This window comes from Danio rerio, chromosome 5 (genome assembly GCF_049306965.1).
Source record: "Danio rerio strain Tuebingen ecotype United States chromosome 5, GRCz12tu, whole genome shotgun sequence".
NCBI classification, from domain to species: domain Eukaryota; kingdom Metazoa; phylum Chordata; class Actinopteri; order Cypriniformes; family Danionidae; genus Danio; species Danio rerio.
This window is the reverse complement of record NC_133180.1, coordinates 21,497,002-21,512,667: the sequence shown is the minus strand read 5'-3', so window position 1 is coordinate 21,512,667 and position 15,666 is coordinate 21,497,002. Positions and strand designations below refer to the sequence as shown.

At 36.5% G+C, this 15,666-nt stretch overlaps 1 protein-coding gene across 1 annotated transcript in view; it reads left to right on the top strand.

The window, feature by feature from the left end:
- Positions 1-14,118: 14,118 nt before the first annotated feature.
- The window catches only part of wscd2 (WSC domain containing 2), a 143,917-nt gene continuing 142,369 nt past the window's right edge, over positions 14,119-15,666 (top strand). The window contains exon 1 of the mRNA XM_073950540.1: positions 14,119-14,149. The gene's annotated coding sequence lies outside the window, so the exon portion shown is untranslated. The remainder of the gene's footprint in view (positions 14,150-15,666) is intronic.

The following is a 15,666-nucleotide window of genomic DNA, read 5'->3' as shown; positions in this document are numbered from 1 at the left end:
TGACTGTTGTCTAGTTTTAGAGTTGATTTAGTGAAAGATGGTTTTAGAGCTGTATTGCCCATAACAATTTTAGGTCCTGTAAACAATCCCTTCACCTTAACATTAAGTTATATAATAATATTATGTTTAAAATTATTAAAAAATGTACGAAACATCAATTTATTAACATAAGTTCTTTGTTTATAATTACTCATTCATTCATTTTTCTTTGGCTTATCAACTTTATTAATCAGGAGTCGGCACAGTGAAATAAACCACCAACTTAACCAGCATATGTTTTACACAGTGGATGCCCTTCCATGCTGCCACCCAGCACTGGGAAACACCCATACACTCATTCACACACATACACTATGGCCAATTTAGCTAATTCAATTAATCTATACCGGATGTCTTTGGACTGTGGGGGAAACTGGAGCACCAGAGGAAACCCACGCGAACACGGGGAGAACATGCAAACTCAAACACAGAAATGCCAACAGACCCAGTCAGGACACAAACCAGCAACCTTCTTGATGTGAGGTGACAGTGCTAACCACTGACTTACCCACTGACTTATGTCGCCGTGTGATTATTATTTTTTTTTGTTTCAAACATTTTTCATAACATTTCAATCTCACGTTGCATGAATGTCTACAGAATTTTACATTCTTATAACATTCCATTTGTGTCATATTAATGTTTTATAACACCTTCTATCACATCCAAAAATATTAATTATGTTATTGTTTACTTTGCTTCCTCACCAGAAGTAACTATTCCAGCTTGTTTCTATAAATCGCTTACCAAAACCTTTTCATTCAGTGTTCCACTCGGGTGGAGTGATCTTCCTATTCCTGCTTGGATTGTGGATACACTGGTATCCTTCAAATGACAACTAGAAACTCATCTCTTCCAAGAATACATGAACCACAGTAAATAATTCTAAAACCACCTATTGAATTCTCTCTCTCTCTCTCTCTCTCTCTCTCTCTCTCTGTCAAAAAACAAAACTCCTACTCTAGCACTAAATTCTCTGAGCACAAACAAGTTATTTTAAACAAATAGCACTTCTTGTATGTATTGCCTCTTCTTGTTGAATCGCTGAATACCTCCTCAATTGTTAGTCACTTTGAACAAAAGCATCTGCTAAATGTAAATGCTTACAAATAGGTCAAAATTAACATTGGTTCAGTGTCATCCACCAAAATCTCATCTGTAGCTGCCTCTTCATATTAGATACTGTCAGTCATCCATCTGGATGGATAAACAACAGTGCTGCAGTTCTATTGTAGCTTTCTTTGAAGCTGTCTTTATACTATTTCATCATTTAGATCAAGAATTTAGGCTTTTTAAAATTGTGTTTTGGACATTTGTTCTGAAATATGTTCTTCATCTGACCAGATTGACCAAATCTTTACTCTAGATTAATTAATTAAAGAAACATGTGTAATAACTAGGACCACACAGAATCTGCACATGCAGAAATCCACAGATATTTACAAAATTTTAGCCCTTCATTTTATCTGTGTATTTACTTGAGTAAATGTGTGTAATTTTATATTTATTCAGTTTTAAAATTAATTTCACTAATATTATTGAGATATAATAATAGTAATATATTTTCTGTCGTTTAGTAGCTATATTATATGACAGACTTGCTTTTTTTTTTTTACCAAATAAGTGGATCTAACTGGATTTGCATTGTAAAGCTAAAGTTAAAGTTAAAAATGTATAATTTTTATTTCATTTATTAGGATTTTTGTTATCATACTTCTCAAATCATTCCGCATAAATCCACAGATTTTTAACAAAATTCTCTGGAGAAATAACAAATAAATGTCCACAGATTCTGTCTGGCCTTATAGTAACTCATATGTGATAAAGCCTGGTTTGCTGGTCTGTTGGGTTAAAATACTTTCTCACCATAAGTGAACCTGAATCAGGAGATTGTTGTTTTAGCATGAATATGTCAAATTGATCCAAGTTAAGGGTGAAAACAGCACTCTAGAAAGTGTTTTTGGCTCAGTTTATACATTGTATGTGTTTTTGTTGTGTGAAAAATAGGTGAAACACATTCCTGGCTACCTGGTGTTTTAGTTTGTTTCTCTTGTCAGTGTCTATGTGCAAGTATATGTGTGGGCTTTTTTTGTTTTCTTCTCTCTAATATAGCAAAATGAGCAACTAGCCAGTTAAAATTAGCCAACTGAAAACAAAAGCAGCAGCTGTCATTTCATCATAGATGGCTGCAAAGCTACCCAGAATGCTGTGTATTTTTTTGTTTGATTCTGGAATAAACAGTATGCAAAATGTTGTCAGCGTAAAAATGTTTTAGCGCATTTTTAACATTCGCAGTTTTCTCAAATGTGTGCTCTTTTGGAAAACTGAGATGAAGTTTATACTCAAAACTGAGAATGAGGTCAGCCTCTGCACAATAAATATTTCCTCTGCGATGCTAATCAAGAAAGACAGCAGTCAAACAAATGATCCAGCGAGTGAGATAAGAGCTGAAGCTACTGTGTATTTGCATCAGGAATGAAGGGCAGCTGTGTTGATGTTCACAGCTGAGTGTTCACTATTGCCAATCTCTGTGTTTGTGCCTTCCTCAGAGTTTACTGAAGGGGAAGATCTGGATGTTTGTGTAGCAAAGCAGTGTGTCTGAAAACAGTGATAAGGACAAATCAGAGCAGCTCAGAGGACACGGAGAAAGAAATAAAGCACGGCTGAAAATACTCCCTCGGTCACCTTTCGTCTTACCTTTCAGTCTGTCTTTTTCCCATCCGTCAACACAGTAGATTCTCTGTCTTCAGTCTTTCTGACAGGCTGCTGATGCTGAGGAAGGAGTCTCTGTAGGAACACAGATCAAATTCAAAGGGAAAACAAGGACATTTTGGACATTATTAATGTCTGGAAAGTCTATTTATCTGGCACTCGGATTGAAGAAAGTTTACAAAGAGTAAGTGTGTTGTCCTACGACTACAGTTGGTCCAAAATGCAGCCGCCAGATTAATAACAGGAACTAAGAAAAGAGATCATATCTCCCCTGTCCTCGCCTCATTGCACTGGCTACCTATAAAATACAGAGTTGATTTTAAAATTCTTCTTTTCACTTATAAAGCTTTGCACAACTCTGCCCCGGCCTATGTCAGCGAGCTTATTAGGCCATATACAGCTTGTAGACTCTTAAGATCCCATGACCAGTTTCTTCTGTCTGTCCCTCGGTCTCGCTGCAAGTCAAAAGGGGATCGAGCTTTCATTTTTGCGGCCCCAAGCCTCTGGAACAGTCTCCTTCTGAACATCAGAATCTCTCCTTCTTTGGATGCTTTTAAATCTAACTTAAAGACTTATTTTTACTCTCTTGCCTTTGACTGATGCATGCATGTTATTTTTTATTATTTATATTTTATTATTACTTTTAAATATTTCATTGTATTTTTAATACCAGTTATTTTTAGTTTTATTGTCTAGTTTATTTTATTGTAAAGCACTTTGGATCAACTACGGTTGTGTAAAATTGTGCTCTATAAATAAAGTTTGCCTTGCCTTGTCTACGCTGGGCGTTGCATGTTTGTGCATACTCAGACCAACCCGTCTGGGACCAACAACCATGCCACGTTCAAGGTCACTTAAATCACCTTTCTGCTCCTTTCTGATGCTCGGTTTGAACGGCTGCAGATTGTCTTGACCATGTCTACATGCCTAAATGCATTGAGGTGCTGCCATATGACTGGCTGATAAGAAATATGCATTACCGGGCAGTTTGACAGGTGTATAAAGTGGCCGGTTAATGTAGAATAGCATATGCTGGGAAAAATGTGTGTGTGGCATATTAAATATAGATGTAATGGCAAATACAGGTCCCTGTTACATCGCTTGTCATTTCTGTTGCCTATATTTAGGCCCAACTGGAGAATGATGGATTATAGGTCAAGGTTTTGATCTGGTATCATCACTGCCTGGATGTACCAAACATTTCACCATCATCCCCATTCAGAGTCAGCTATATTTCTAGTCCTGTTTTGCCATGTTTTTTTTTTTATTCTCTCCATCTGCTGCATTGCACAACCCTCTGTGAAAGAGCATTTTGGGGAAAAAACAGGATATTTTGCAGATTTACATTTGTTGGCAGTTGAAATGTTGGTTTTGTGAGCAGTAAACATGCAGATGTGACCTTTGGATGAAAGAGTGCTATGATGCCTCTGCTTACTATGGTTATGAGTCTGCAAAGAACATTTGTGTTGGGTTTGTGTGTGTGTGTGTGTGTGTGTGTGTGTGTGTGTGTGTGTACAGACTATAAACCAGGCTGTGCTCTCCTAAAATAGAGCTTGCCTAAAGTCTGCATATCTGTGTGTCTCCGCTGTTCACAGGATTTTAGCTGAGAGCAGATCTTTGAGTTTTCGCCTCTAGTCAGCTAATTGTATCTGTGTAATTTTTTGGATAGGTTTTTCCTCCCACTCTGCATAACAATGTTAGCGAGTTTATTGTTTGCCACAGCGTTATGAGAGAGAGAGAGAGAGTGAGGATCATTTTTTCTCTCTGCTTAGGAAGCAGCAACAATAGATTGTGCTGACCTCAGTGTTGACCTTTTTCTGGTTGCAGCAAATCGGCAAATGAATGCAATCCTTTATTACAGTATGTTCATAGCCTTAAGTCTGCAGGAGTAGAGCAAAGCACTTTCTCTGAACTGTGCATCTCAAAAATAGCTTCCTGCTTATCAGCTCTCAAACAGATAGTACTTTTAAAAATACTCTTGTGAATAAGGTGTTTGTTCAATGTCATGTGAGCTTTGTGTTTGGATGAGAAGTCGCAAAAGAAGGCATTTTTTGTAATTCATAATTAAAAGGATAGTTCACCCCCCCAAAAAAGTAATAATTAAAAAAATTCAATAAATTATAGATTGGATATTAGACCAGAAAATTATTAAAAGCAATCCTGAACAGAAAAGTTTTTATCTGAGATTTAAAAGTCCACCTGACAAATATGCAATGTCTGGGAGTGCCATAACTTTGGTGCTATATGCAAGTAAAAGTCCTGCCACCAAATGACCTCATCTTAAAATTTGGACCAATAACAAGAAGATCACAGTGAGCGCAAGGGAGTCTACCAATGAAGAAGATCAGAGAGGTGCCAGATTAACCTAACTGCTGAATTCTGAATTAACTGTAGTTTATGAAGTTGCTTATCAGGAATTTCAGATAGGAGAGAGTTACAATAATCAATCATTGATGTAACTTGTGCATTAACAAGCATTTCAGTACTTTGTTGAGATAATGAAGAGCGAAGTCTTGCAAATGAAAAAATGCAGAATGTGAGATAATACTAATACGGGAAACAAACGAGAGCATACCATCAAGTGTAACACCATGACTTTTCACATGGGTTGTAAAATTAACTGGGGAGTTATTAATAGTCTTAGCAATGACCAAAGACTGTAGAATGCACAAGACATGTCACTCGAATAGTTTTGAATGGGGAAAAGTGTAACGGTCGAAATGGCGAATTAAGCCCTGCCTACTAGTACAGGAGCCAATCATTGATCGCTATAGACTGATGTTTCTCTGGGGGAGAAACTCGGAGCAGATGTGTGCTTTTTTGACAGTTTGGTGGTCAACAAACACACTGGAATCTCAGCGAATACTTGCTTCATAGACATAAGAAATATATCCACATCAAATTCAAAATCTATACTTTTAAATGAACCAAGTGCACTTGAAAACAAAAGTTTTTTAGTTTTGTAATCTATATGAAATGAACACGAAGTACAGACAGTACTGTCAAACGCACGTCACATGACAACAACAACTCATCGCCTGATACACAATCTTGTAAACAAAGAGTCACTGTCATTTCTGGAGGAGATCCACCATCAAGACCAAGTTGTGAATTACTTTAGAAGACCAGCACGATCTGATGATCACTATCCAGTGGATGATAATGTGTAGAACAGCCATAAATGAGGTTGGTATCGTGATCTCGTGTGTATGTGCATAAGCTCGGGCAACCTAAAAATATGCAGATTTTGTTTGATTCGAACGGTTAGAAATTAAACTTATGAGACAGATGTTGCTTAATTTTATTGGTGATTCCAAATATGAAATGTAATCGTAAGCTTTGCAAACGGTTTTGGAGAATTTCACGTTTCTCCATTCAGAAAGAATGCCCGTGCATACTGCCAATGAAGGCGTTTCAAAGATGGCCACAGAGTGAAATGACTTGCTTTAAAGGGACTTTGTCATGACTGTCCACAAACCAACAGCAGAGAGCTTCCTGTTTTCACCTGTTGAGTTGGTTAAAACAGCTTATTCTAATGAATCAGGGTAATTAGGATGCTTTAGAACAGCCTGGACTTTTTGGAAAGGTGCAAACATAGAATTTTCCCATAGAGTGTGACAGTTTGCAAAGGGCATGAATCATTTTGGACATGCAACTTTTTGTTCGATTGTAAAAAAAAATTGCTGGTTGAGTAATAGTTACTTTAAGTCAGAATTTGCCGGGGGTATGAAAACATTTGGGCTTGACTGGATAAGCTAATTTTGCCGTATAGTGTGTGAATGTAAGAGTGTGTGAGTGTTTCCCAGCCCTGAGGATTGTACTTTCGGTGCTGGGTTGTGGCTGGAAGGGCAGCCACTTTGTAAAACTTATACCAAAGTAATTGGCGGTTCATTCCACAGTGGCTGAGTGAGTGATATACCAAAATGCACACAAAAACATTTTGATGGAAACATAGCTAACATGTGCAAGCAAAATAAACGAAGTTAACTTTGATTCCATGAAACACTTTAAATACTGCCATGGTATTTTTTTCTTACTGAAAGTTTCAATATTAAGATGGTCAAGATGTTGTGACAACAAACTACTCATAAGATGAATTCCCTCTCAAATGTAAACACTGGAGCTCTGCAATGATTTCAGATCAATGGTGTTTTCTTATGTCACTTAATTTGAATAGGTTTTTTGTGAGGTTGCCTGCTCTGGTGTTTATTTGACTTTTTTGTATGTGGTTTTCGCTTTCTGGTTGTGATGTAAACCTTATTTGGGTTTTTGATGTCCTACCTGCATTTTTATTGATTAAAGCTACCATCTGTTCATGTTAGATAGCAGGACTATGTTTTTTGAGGGGGATTTTTTTTTTCAAGTGCCCAAAGAGTTTTCTCATTTCCTCTGATGGTCTTTTCTTCTCTGTTGGTGCTTCTGTCTATGGGTGTCCCATATAGAGAGCTGAATGAGATTTAAGCCCTTATTTTCCCCAGTCTGCAATGCAGATAGTGGACTGCCCTCATCATCCCCTGAGCCCTGAGCCAATCACACACCCCAGCACAGTCACCGTGAGCTGCTTCATCCTGGCACTGCACTTCTGCAACTAGAAAATGATTTTTGCCTGCCACTGTGGAATAACACTGCCACTGTAACAAGTTCATGCTAATTAAATCTTAAGAAAGTGAAAAACTGCTTGGGATCTTTCTGATTTGAGGCAGAAGTAACACACTCTTTTAAAACTTTCATTTGAAGTGAAGATGTTACAGTTACATTTAAAAATTATGTGGGTGGGGTTTTTTTGGGGGGGGGGGGGTATTGGTTCTACACAGAAAACCACAAAAACTAAGGTATCACAACCCTTATATTTCTTTAGATGACTAAAAGACTACTTCTCAAGTTATATATAAGAGTGAACTTGATATTTTAAGTCCGTATAATACAGTTTATTTTGAAATGGCATAAAAGTCAATGTATTTCAGCTGGTCAGCTTACCAAGCCTTTTCGAACAACCAAAGTCCATTTTTACAGTACGTTCCAGGAGTTTTGGTTGGTTCAAGGTTCCTGCTAGGGTGATTTAGATGGTTTTAGCATGCTGCAATGATGTATGACATGGTTTTCTTTGGGTAGTTTTACAGTGTTCCTGTGGTATTTTGCATAGTTTGTTTTTTGTTTGGTTCTAGGGTGCTTCTTTGTAGTTCTTGGGTGCTGCTAAGGCATTTATGGGCTTTAAGGGGGCTGGGTGTTCTTCTCTTCTTGTCTTTAAATGGTTTAAGAGTGTTCCCCAGTGTTTCTATGCTGTTTCTACACTGAAAAAAAACATTATGACAAAAAGTCAGGACAACATTTTGCTTAGTTTTTATGTTACATTAACTTATTTTAATTTGTTATACAGCGTTCAACTTATACAAAAGTTTATTACAAGTTACACAAAGTTCAACTTAACATGTTTAGTCAGTTTGATTGATGTATACATTAAGTTGAAATGACTAGAAGAGTTAAATTGATTCAACTAAAAAAAATTAAGCCAGCAACAATCTTTTCTTTTTTTTTCTTTTTTTTTACAGTGTAGTGTGTTACAGGTGTCTATGATTTTTGGATGATTTTTGAGTATAGTTCTATGTTGTTTTGGGTGGATGTAGTTTCATTCAGTTTGCTGCCAGGTTGTTTTAGGTGTTTGATATGGTGCTGCTAGGGTGCTTGGAGTAGTTTTTGCGATCTCGTAGGCTGTTTTGAATGTTTCTATTGATCTCTTTTGTCTGTTCTATGGTGTTGCAAGGGTGTTTTTGGTGGTGTTTCTTTGGTGTTTTGGGTGCCGCTGGGATGACATGGTTCTCTTTGGGTGGTTTCAGGGTGTTCCTGGGGTGTTTTGCAAAGTTTGTTTTTGTTTGGTTCCAGGGTGCTTCTCTGTGATTCTAGAATGCTGCTAGGGTATCTTTTAAGGGTTCTTTGGTTTTGCTGAGGTGTTTTGTGTCAATCACTTTAGGTGGTTCAAGGGTGCTTCTCAGTGTTTCTTTGGTTATTTCCGGGTGTTTAAGGTTTCTATAATATTTTTTTTTCTAACTCTAGTTAGAACTAGTAGTTAAAAGTAGTTTGTTTTGGATGGTTCTAGGGTGCTGTTAGTTTGTTAAGGCGCTGTTAGAGTGGTTTATTTGGGTGGTCCTATGTTGTTTAGCTTTGGGTGGTTCCTTTAATTGTGGTTCTAGAGCGCACATCATGATTTTGCCAAGTACTATGCGATCCTGGATTAACATCTATGTTGATCCTGGATTATCATTTTTGTTTGAAAATGTAATCCATAACTATTCCTTACCCCTAAGCTGTAAATTACCCTATAACTGTAAATTATTCCCATATATAGAGGGGAATAATAGTTGGATAACAATCATGTAGTTGATCAAGTCCATAAACCTAACTGTAAGCCTAAAGTTAACACAAACGTATTCCTTATTTCTGATTGGCTGATTTATAATGTTGTTCCAGGATCAACAGATGTTAATCCAGGAACATGTCCTACTTTGTAAAATCAGTTTGGCATTCTAGACCAGGGGTTCTCAAACTTTCAGCCCGTGATCAATAAAATAACAACACCAGTGTCACTTGATCCCCTCTATGCTCAAAGGTGGTTATAAGCATACACATATTGCACACAATGGCGCACACACACCAATAGGAACTGTAAACAAGCTTATTGACGACACAAAAAAAGTGCAACAGTCTATTTTTTATAATCATTATTCTTTTGTTTAATTTTATAACAATTTTACTCAATTTATACCTTTTATAGCACAGGATTATTTGTGGTTTAATTTTGGAGACTTTGAAATTTTCCTCCTCGTTTAGTCGTGGCCTTTACTGTTAAAATATGTGAGTGCCATAAAGGCGTCAAAGTTTAACATTGTACCTTTAAATCAATCTGCTGCAACTAAATCTATTGCTGTGATGATAATCTGGAATAATAACCCCAGGGGTTGCAATCCAATGGACATCACACCCAAACCCACCCCCCCCCCCTCATTGTCCCGACCCCCCACATTGAGAACCACTGTTCTAGACCACTGCATGAGTCTTGTATTTGGATGGGTTTTATGCTGCTGCAAGGGTGTTTCACTTTGGTGGTACTGTGTTGTTTAGGGAGATTGCTAGGGCTGCTTCTTTGTTTTTATTTTTTAAGTGGTTCTAGGCTGCTGCCAAGTACTTTTAGGTGTTGCTAGGGCATTTAAGGGGTTCTAGGTTGCTTCTAGAGTGTTTTGATGGTTTTAGGGTGCTGGTAGATTGTTTTGAGTGGTTCAGGTAGGTAATAAGATCAACTTTTACTTTAAAATTCAAATTTAATAACCTGCCCTAAAATCCATTTTAAGAAACACAATGCTTTCTGTTGTGTTTTTATGTGCCATGTCTGGGACTTTTTAGAGTTTGTGTTTTCCAACTGGGTGACTGCAAAGAAATGCATTACAATCATACTGTAACTATTCTGAATGGATGATTTAAAGGCTGCATGCTTTTTAAGGAATCATCTTAAAAAAAATAAATAAATGTAAAGGTACATAGTGTACTTGGCTTATCTTTCCCTTATCCAATGCACACACAAACACAGCAGTGTCTTTAAAATGTCTTCTTCCCATCCATAGCAAGGTTTATGTAAACATAGATTAGGCTGTTGAAACATGAGATAGACAGGTGAATCAATTGGCTGACCACAGTCATATTTTATGTACTAATAATACTGTCTTCAAGTTAAATATTACAGCAAATTAGTTCTGTCTCTATACAATAGGGTTGACTCCTGGTCACATGTTTCCAATTACAGCAAAGGTTTTAACTTCATAATATATGCCTTTAATTTTCTGCTTTAATATTTTGGCTGGTTAAAGCTTTATTGTAATGTGAATATGTGTGTCTTGGGAAATGGGTCTCCATTTTCAGTCTGAATTACAGCATATGTGTGCTATATGTCTTGGATGTGCAATATATATACAGCTCCAGTACTTCCTCTTATTGGACTGACCTCAGATTAAATATCCCGATCTGATCCAGTGTCAGGATCCAAGTGAAATGCGATGTACTTGTAGAACATAAGGAGTCGTATATCAAGATGTGCTGGCAGGAAATAAGATCACTTAAATTACATGTATTGAATTTCAGGCCCCTTCAAACAACATTTAACTGTCTGCTGAGGTGGACGATTTTAAAAGTAAGAGGATTTGATGTCCACTTATTTATTTATTATACATGAACTCTCAAAAACCAGATGATCATGTTCTCCAGCATGAACCGATAATGATCCACAGATGATCTCTGCGCAAAAGCAGTTAAACAGTATTTTAAAAGCACCACAGTGTTACTGACCTGAGGAATTAATGATGAAACAATTATTATATTATTTTATGCTTGATTACTTCACACTGACTCAATGCAAAAAATGTCTTGTGTTTGTATATTGTAGCCTATTTATCTGCATATATCGTATATCAGAGGGTCTGTGGTAAAAAAAAAAACAATTCAATGGACAAAATATAGAAAATTAAGTTTAAAAAATACTGAAAATTTGGCTAAAATTAAAAATGAAACATAAATAATTAAAAGTAAAATCATAAATGAAAATGACAAGTGTATTTCAACTGTATCTGCTACAGTGCATCTAGAAAGTATTCATAGCGCTTCACTTTTTCCACATTTTTTATTATTCCTTATTCCAAAATGGATTAAATTAATTTATTTCCTTAACTCTACACACAATACCCCATAATGACAATGTGAAAAAAGAGTTTGAAATTTTTGCGAATTTATTAAAAATAACAGCCATTTTCAGATCTCTCCAGAGATGTGCAATAGGGTTTAAGTCTGGGCTCTGGCTGGGCCACTCAAGGACATTCACCAAGTTGTTGTGAAGCCACTCCACTGATATTTTGGCAGTGTGCTTTAGGTCATTGTCTGGCTGGAAGATGAACAGTCACCCCAGTCTGTAGTCAAGAGCACTTAGAAGCAGATTTTCATTCAGGATGTCTCTGTACATTGCTGCATTCATCTTTTCATCTATCCTGACTAGTCTTCCAGTTCCTGCTGCTAAAAAACATCCCCACAGCATGATGCTGCCACCACCATGCTTCATTGAAGGTATGGTATTATCCTGGTGATGAGCGGAGCCTGTTTTTCTCCAAACACAACCCCTAGCATTCACTCCAAAGAGTTCAACTTTAACCTCGTCAAACTAGAGAATTTTGCTTCTTGTGGTCTGCGAGTCCTTCAGATGCCTTTTGGCAAATTCCAGGCGAGGAGTGGCTTCTGTCTGGCCATTCTTCCATACAGGCCTGATTGGTGGATTGCTGAACATATGGTTGTCCTGTAAGGTTCCCCACTTTCAACAGAAGAACACTGGGGCTCAGACTGAGTGACCATCAGGTTGTTGATCACCTCCCTGACTAAGGCCCTTCTCCCCCTATCACTCAGCATAGATGGCCGGCCAGCTCTAGAAAGAGTCCTGGTAGTTCCAAATATTTTCCACTTACGGATGATCGAGGCCACTGTGCTCATCAGAACTTTCAGAGCAGCAGAGTTTCTCTGTAACCTTCCCCAGCCTTGTGCCTCGAGACAATCCTGTCTCAGAGGTCTACAGACAATTCCTTTGTCATCATGCTTGGTTCATGCATTGACATGCACTGTCAACCCTGGGATTTCATATAGACAAGTGTATAACTTTTCAAATCTTGTCCAATCAACTGAATTTACCACAGGTGAACTCCAATTAAGCTGCTGAAACATCTCAAGAGTGTGATACATTTAGAGCTTCACGGCAAAGGCTGTGAATACTGATGTACATGTGATTTTTCAGGTTTTTTATTTGTAATAAGTTTGCAACAATTTCAAAAACTCTTTTTTTCACATTTCCATGGGGTATTGTGTGTAGAATTTTGAGGAAATAAATGAAATTAATCCATTTTGGAATAAGGCTGTAACATAAAAAAAGTGGAAAAAGTGAAGCGAATACTTTCTAGATGCACTGTATACTTAAATAACCGAGAGGACAAAGTTAGTCTGTATTTGTACTTTTTTTTTATTTACAGGGAAATTCTTATGCAATGCTCATGACGGACTTACACAGAATAAAGTGCAAATGAGACGGGGGTGAGTCAAAGCCTGAGCTAACATGGAAATGTCAGACACATTTCACACATGACTGCATGCCTACAAATCAGTGCATTGATTAGCATTTGTCAGCCTTGATTTAAATGTGTGATGCTGCACTGGGTCAATTCATCATGTTTTTATATTGCTGAAAATGAGCTGTGATATGGAGCGTATGTGCAGTGAATATATGAGCTGTCACTGGACCTCATCAGCGCTCCCATGATTCCCTGCTGTAAACTCAGAAGGGTCTCAGCTCTTTTCGAGTCATTTTAGCTACCAGACATAATTACGACTATATTTAGAGGCATAGTTCAATTAAAAACTAAACTTTTTCTGTTAATTTACTCACCCTTAGGTGTTTTCAAAATGTAAATGAGTTTTCTCTGCGAAAGAACAGATTACTAAACTAAAGTTTTTTTTTATTTTATTTTATTTTTTATTTTAGCAGAAACAGTAATCTTTGGTGATTTTAAAAAGTACAAGACAGTACTGATATTGTAAGGGTCAGAAAAACACATACAGGTAAAACAAAATTAATACCTGTGACTTTTTTTTCCTAGAGTAATTTTAACTACCAGGCAGTATTATGTCTATATTTAAAGACATAGTTCTATCAAAAGCTAAACCTTTTCTGTTAATTTACTCACCCTCAGGTCTTTCAAGATGTAAGTTACTTTTTTTAAAATGTAAAAATTGTAATTATTATTTTATAGCTTAAACAGTAGTCTTTAGAGATTTAAAAAGTACAAGTCAATACCGACAATTTAAGGGTCAGAAAAAAAAAATACAGGGAAAATAAAATTAATACCTATGACTTCTTTTTCCACTGGTGTTGCCATATAGAATAAATGTTTGCATCTCTAAAGAATTTTTCAACAAACACATTTTAGTATAGAATAAGTTTAACTTGCCATATGAAGCTATACAATAGATTTATGGTTGGAAAGTTTTTTTTATAGCACAATCAAAACATGTTTTCTATTCTATACAATATACAATATATTCTTTTTAAAACATTAAATATCTGTACACATTAATCAAAGTGTTGTGCGCTGAATTTGAGAGCTCAAGTGCACTGCATTAAAACAAATGCAAATAGAATAAACCGTAGCAAATAAAGAAAACATCTTCATGAACATGTGCACTCAAATTCTCACAACACATGCATTTTACAGAGACTAATTGAAAATAGTGCAAACCTCAACAGAAATGTGTTAGGGGACCCTAAAAAGTGACGCACATGGCTGCTTCCTGTTTGGAGTCAGTGATGTTGTTGAAGAGCTGAGATGTGAGTTTTTGGTTTATTTTTACTAGCTTGTCATACGATTCCCTTTTGTTTATATATATTAACCCTAAAATCTGATGAGTTGCGCAAATGACATGAAATCAAATGTTAAATTAGCACAGCAGCAGCCAGGTTAGTCACTTTTTGGGGTTCCCTAAGATATTTACATTGTGGTTTATGCTGTTTGCAGTGTTTTTCCGTTTTGTGTTGTGAGAGTTTGCATGCATGTTGTCAAATTGATAAATATATTTTCTCAATATGTTAGTGTTTGTTCTATTTGCAGTGCATTTAAGCTTTTTTAGCCACTGTACTGTAGGTATTGACAAAATGCCACCAGTAGTAAGTTAGTCTGTCAAATTGGAACAAACTAAAAACCTTAAAAAGTGAAGATGACATTTAAGTGAATTAAAGCAATGTCTTTTTCTAAAATAATTGCATAGATTACTATTCATATGGGAATGTATTGGTGAATTATCATTTGTAAGCCAGTATGAATCAGCTAAACACTTTTAGAATGTGAAAGAAGTTAATAGCAGTATCTTGTTTTCTAAAATAATTGTGTGTCTGCATAAATCAAGTATTGGAGCCACTAAACATTTATTACAACCATCTGTAGGCACATTGTAGATTTTTAAACCTGTTTGTATTAATATAAAACTTTATGGACTCCAATCATTTTAAAGAGACAGTTAAAAAAAACAAATCATTATTTAAAGGGCACCTATGATGTTAGATGTTAGCTGTTTGGACATAACTGTCTGTAGGTATAGTGTGTCCACAGTCCTATTGGAGTGATATAAACACAATTAGTCTCTTTTTTTAATGTTAAATGTTTAATGTTTTATATGTTAAAAATAGGATCCAAATCCCTTCCATTTTGAGGCTCACTGCAATGTGACGTAGGAGTGCTGTTTCCCCGACCACAGAGTTGATTGACAGCCGTGTATTAACATGTCTCCAAAGTATTGCATATAATCATATACACAAGACAGGATGTGCACAAAGCAACCAGGATTAAAAGATCTGTTCAGCTTTCTGTGATCATCAGCACCTCAAGAATGAGTTTTACAAGTTTAAAAAGTTTCTTAAACAGTGCATGTTTGTAATAAGGACAGTAAAATTCACCACTTCATAATTCATTACCACTGCTGCATTTCAGTATAATTATAAAGGAAGACGCCTCAATCTCAGTTCATGGACTTAAATCTGGTTTATTTTGTATAATAACATAGCGGATGTCCATACACACTGGATATTAACTTTTATCCTGTCAGCTTTGCCGTGCAAAAACAGTGCAAAGCTAAATGCGCGAGAACTTTGTAACGACATTGTGCGTGTGACTCATCATTGCAGAAAGGCTTGAATTAACTCCACAACAAATACATCAAATAACCTTTGGGAAAGTTCTTACTTTAGTAAGGGAAATTTATTCTTGTCTGTCACTGTGCTGCTTATGCGTGAGACGCAGCAGGAAAAGCTACACCCATCATAGCAATAGTAAGCGATTTCTTGGCTGTGAC